The 5,514-nt window shown below is 46.6% G+C and overlaps 1 non-coding gene across 1 annotated transcript; it reads left to right on the plus strand.

Annotated features, from left to right (window-relative positions):
- Window positions 1-1,088: 1,088 nt before the first annotated feature.
- On the plus strand, window positions 1,089-1,171 carry trnal-uaa (transfer RNA leucine (anticodon UAA)). The gene has a single exon. It is a non-coding gene; the product is annotated as a tRNA-Leu (tRNA).
- Window positions 1,172-5,514: the final 4,343 nt, after the last annotated feature.

Raw genomic sequence — 5,514 nt, forward strand, 5'->3', positions numbered from 1 at the left:
CATGACAGCCCCCCACTTTACTTTCATTTTTAGTTATTTTTTCTTCCTTTTTTTTTTTTTTTTTTTTTTTTTTTTTTTTTTTGGCATTCCTTTTTACATTTTTTACAATCTTTTTTTGTATTTATTTCAGTTCATCTTAGTTTGTTCAGTTTGCTCACCCACTGTTTTTTTCAGGTTGTTTTTCTTCAGGTTTGCACTTGCTGATGTTCAATATTCAGTATATTCACACCTAATCTGTACTAATGCTTTGTCTTTCAACACACCATTAACATATTGTTTGCCTTTGCTCCGTGACCTTTTGGTCAGCTATGTGGCCTGGTCCAATCTGCACCTTCTCCTTTGTTATCTCTTGCCCAACCCCCACCTCACTTGTTTATAATCTGTGACTTTTCTAATATTTGTCAGTTCCGAAGAAGGGTCACTGACCCGAAACGTTAACTCTGCTTCTCTTTCCACAGATGCTGCCAGACCTGCTGAGTGAATCCAGCATTTCTTGTTTTTGTATGTATATGAATGGTCCAGTTAAGCTTTTGTCAATGGTAACCCCCAGGATGTTGATGGTGGGGGGATTCAGCGATGGTAATGCTGTTGAACGTCAAAGGGAGATGGTTACATTCTCTCTTGTTGGAGATGGTCATTGCCTGGTACTTACGTGGTGTGAATGTTACTTGCCACTTAGCAGCCCAAGTCTGAATGTTGTCGAGGTCTTGCTGCTTCTGGACACGGACTCCTTCAGTATCTGAGATGTCCCGAATTTGTCCTTTTATGAAACCTTGGTCAGGACTCACTTGGAATATTGTATCCAGTCTTGGTCTCCTCACATGATGGGTGATATTGAGGCTTTGGAAAGGGTACAGAGGAGAGACATTCGACAAATTCCCAGTATAAGACATCTTGGTTATCAAGTTAGACTAAAAGAGTTGGGACGCTACACCTTAGAGAAACGTAGACTGAGGGGTGATCCGATTGAGGTTCATAAATAATGAAGGGTCCAATTTAGCATGGGAGAGGAGTCATAACTTCATATTGTAAAAGGCCAGATGGCACCCAGATCACATTAAATTTCATTTTTAGTGGTGGGTTAATGTCCCAGGATGGCCGAGTGGTTAAGGCGTTGGACTTAAGATCCGATAGACATGTACTTGCGTGGGTTCAAACCCCACTCCTGGTATCTGTGCTTACAAAATGTTACTTATTCTGTCCCTGACTTTTGCCTTGCACCATCATCTCTTCTGTCATTTAATCACTCTTGCCTTCCAATTGATCACAACTTCCTATTATTTGATCTGCCCCAGCACCGTTCCTTGGCTCTGCGCTTGCTTATAAACTGGTAAATCTTTAACTTAATCTCCTCTGTACCCTGACAATGACCTTCTCATCCTTCCTTGATTGTGGTTCCTCACAGGATCCGCTGCCTCTCCGACTCCCCTCCAGGTCACTGAAGGCCCTGAGCCTTGGTCTCGCTTAATACGCTAGCTGGTAGTTGATTCCTTGCAGGTCTGCCACCGCTCAGGAGAAGCTCAAGACCCAGAACAAGCGAAGTATCAAGAGGAATGTGAACAAAGGCTCCCTGGTGCAGAGCAAGGGACAGGGCGCCTCCGGCTCCTTCAAAATCAGCAAGAAGGAAAACCCAGGGAAAGGTGGGAAAGAAGGTGAAGAAACCAGCAGCCAAGAAATCTTTAGTGAAGAAACCAGCAGACAAGAAATCTTTAGTGAAGAAACCAGCAGACAAGAAAGTGACAACAAAGAAAGTAACAGCCAAGAAAACGAGCAGCAAAGCGGCGGCAACGCCAAATAAGGCGATGCAGAAAGCAGTGCTTCAGAAAAAGTCTCCTGCGAAGAAGGTCAAAAAAGGCAAGAGTGCGGCGGGCGGAAAGGCGCTGAAGAAAGTGCAGACATGGAAGAGCAAGGTCAAGACGAAAGCAGCGAAGTCTCAGAAAGCAGGGTCTGGAAAGAAGTGAAAGCGCGGGAAACGTGTAAACATCTGAACACAAAGGCTCTTCTCAGAGCCACCCACATCTCTCAGGAAAGAGCTGATCCCTTGATCAAATGATCCCTGTCCCGGCCCCGCCTGCAGATTCCACATGGAAATGATTTGGAGTAAATCCAGGATCCCTGGTGACTCCCCTCCACCCAGCCCTTTCCCCACTCTCTGTAATAAAACCCGGCCCTCACTCTAACTGGGGATGTGTTCGGTGCAGTCTCAGTTCACAAATTCAGGGGGAGAGTCTGTAAGACAGTAACACTGGCGGAGAAACCCCACCTCACAACTCAAACCCCAACACGAGTTTCTCCAATTCAGCTGGAGTCGGGTGACAACAGGAGCTGGGATAGGCTGTGATCGGGAATGTTAGGAATGGATTTGTTCAGGGAGGAATGTACCTGGAATCTCCGAAAATAATAGTTCCATATTTCCCCAGTTGACACATTCTGCAGTGAGAGTGAAAAGTCTCTTCACTGCTTCACATTTACTAATTGTTTGGTTCTAGATGAATAATGAGTCAGAGAGTAATGACAGGATCTGAAGCTTCTCTCACACCAGCCCTTGAATGACTCAGTGTGAAGTGTCCAATGTGTGAAGCTGCTGCCAGGGTTTGTCAATCTGAACAGTTTCAGCTCAGTTCCTGGGGGCCTGAAATTCCAACAGTTTGACTCTGTCTCTGATTGGTCACCCGCTTCTCAATCCAATTCTTAACCAATCGGAGTGTCACATAAATTAAATAGAAGTTCTCATTGGCTGAAATTTTCCAATTGGAAAAAGCCCGGCAATTCCAGAGCAGGAAGGAATTGAAGTGATGGAAAATTTCAATTTTCAGGCAACAATTTTAAAATCTCTCATTTTATGTTCTGTTTTACTGTATTTACCGTCACAAAATCCTGACGCGATTTTAGGAATCGTTTTCATTTGTCAATCTGTTAACTGTAAGCGGCGGGAGGAAGGTCCGGTTCTGCAATTTAAAACGGGACAAATATCAGCTTCCTCTCTGTAAAAGGAACAAATTAGCGACTAACCGCTTCTCACAGGCTTCTCGGGGACTGACAGAAACGAGCGGTTTCTGATCTTTTCTCCTGAAAGAGGCGGATAATGCTGCAGGGAGCAATGAACTGCCCTTCACTTTCTGGCTGCTAATACACCACTGACTTTAAACAGTTCAAACAGCGACTGATGCTTCTGTCGGAAAATTAGCAGATTCACCAGAATGATCCCGGTCCATCATGGCCAAAGACATCCAGCTGGCCCGCCGCATCCGCGGGGAACGCACCTAAAACCCAGCTTCAGTAACAAGTGTAACAAGGGCTCTTTTCAGAGCCACCAAATCAGCAAAGGAAAGAGCTGCCATCTCTGTTCATCATCAAACCCATTAGATTGGAGGGGCGGTCACATGGTTTCTGTTTTGTCACATCACTTTCCCGAAAGGCCTGTCGGACTGAGAGCTAATCTGGAATTTAGAAAGCAGCATTACCGGAGACTCATTGCTGCTCAGCACAATCTCAACCCCGCTCCTGGGATCCGTTAGCTGGCATTTGGGGAAAAGAAATGGATCCCAGTTTTATTTGGAAGGCATTAATGGAGCCGGGTCCATTCACATGAGGGTTATTTACAGACATTACCCAATGAGTTCACTAATATTTGAATCCATTGGAGATCAGTACACAGGATATGTAAGGCAGCTCGGTCACTCTGACTGAAACCGCCAGTTCCCCGGGGTTGCAGACCCTGACACTGCGGGGAGAGAATCCCCGACTCTCTCCCGCCGCCGGGGGAAACAGACAGCTCTGTGTCCGGAGAATAGGGAGGGCCGGGGGGAAGGCACATATTAAAGCGCTGCAATGGACTCAGCTCCTGTGTGTGCACAACTCTCACTGATTCCGTCCTCTGGGAACAGTGCGGTCGAAGCAGATCAGGTTAGGAGAGAAACACACAGCCCGAGAATGGCCTCTTCCTTCCTGCATTTACTCTGTTCCGGGAGCAGATTCTCATTGAGAAGCGGCGCTCAGATCACCAGAGAGAAAAAAAAAAACACAATTCAAACTGTCCAAATGAAAAACAGAGAATTAACCCGGACACTTCCATTATTAAATTAATTCATCAGCTCCGAACCAGTTCCCGTTAATGTACCGGGATAATCTCGGGATTTATCAAATCGAAGGCAGCGGGATTTATTAAATTGTTGATTCTGACACCCTGTAGTTCACTTCTTCACTTAACTGGAGGGGGAGATGTGTGAGCAGAGAAACAGAGCGAAATCCAGAGAGGGAACTGAAAACTTTTTTTTTATTTCCAAAATATACTATATTCATAAAAATCTGTAAAAATTACATTGCCAAACAGTTTCCAAACAGCACCAAAAAATGCAAACATTGCAAGGGAGATCAGTTTCCTTCAATACTGTCATGAGTTTCTTCCCAGCCCTTCTGTTTCACAATTGTCATGTCAATTACAGTTTTACATTTACAGCAATTGAGAATATTAACGATACAGTTCGAGGGATTTCCCATAGATCCAGCCCCTCAGTCCAGCTTGGTGGGGGAACTTTACACTGTGGTCTTTCCACATTGAGCCTTTGCTGCGGCTGCCCCAAGCTTTAGTGCGTCCCTCAGCACGTAGTCCTGGACCTTGGAATGTGCCAGTCTGCAACATTCGGTGGTGGACAACTCTTTGCGCTGGAAGACCAGCAAGTTTCGGGCAGACCAAAGGGCGTCTTTCACCGAATTGATAGTCCTCCAGCAGCAGTTGATGTTTGTCTCGGTGTGTGTCCCTGGGAACAGCCCGTAGAGCACAGACTCCTGGGTTACAGAGCTGCTTGGGATGAACCTTGACAAAACCCACTGCATCTCTTTTTACACCTGCTTTGCAAAGGCACATTCCAGGAGGAGGTGGGCGGCCGTCTCTTCCCCACTGAAAACACACCTGGACAGATGTGAAACAGGTCAATCCACTGTTCCAATAACTCCATCTCTGACTCCCTCCTGACAGTAAACAGCCCTTTCACAGAGACTGTGGGTGGCTCTGAAAAGAGCCTTTGGGTTATTAGATGACATTTTGGCCGCTTTACTTTTTCTGGGAGCTCTGAACGCTGGTTTTCTTGGGCAGCAGCACGGCCTGGATATTAGGCAGCACCCCGCCCTCTGCGATGATCACTCGTCCCAGCAACTTGTTGAGCTCCTCGTCGTTGCGGACGGCCAGCTGCAGGTGTCTGGGGATGATGCGGCTCTTCTTGTTGTCCCGGGCCGCGTTACCGGCTAGCTCGAGGATTTCAGCGGTCAGATACTCGAGCACAGCAGCCAGACAGACCGGGGCTCTGGCACCCACACGCTCAGCATAGTTGCCCTTTCTCAGGTGCCTGTGAACATGGCCCACCGGGAACTGCAGTCCAGCCCGGGAGGAGCGAGACTTGGCCTTGGCCCGAGCTTTCCCGCTGGTCTTTCCTCTTCCAGACATTTCCACAATCTCACAAATACTTTCCACAAAGAATGAATAATTTCCTTTGCATTAATAATATCTTGTAGGCG

This window comes from Heterodontus francisci, unplaced genomic scaffold (assembly GCF_036365525.1).
Source record: "Heterodontus francisci isolate sHetFra1 unplaced genomic scaffold, sHetFra1.hap1 HAP1_SCAFFOLD_43, whole genome shotgun sequence".
NCBI lineage: Eukaryota > Metazoa > Chordata > Chondrichthyes > Heterodontiformes > Heterodontidae > Heterodontus > Heterodontus francisci.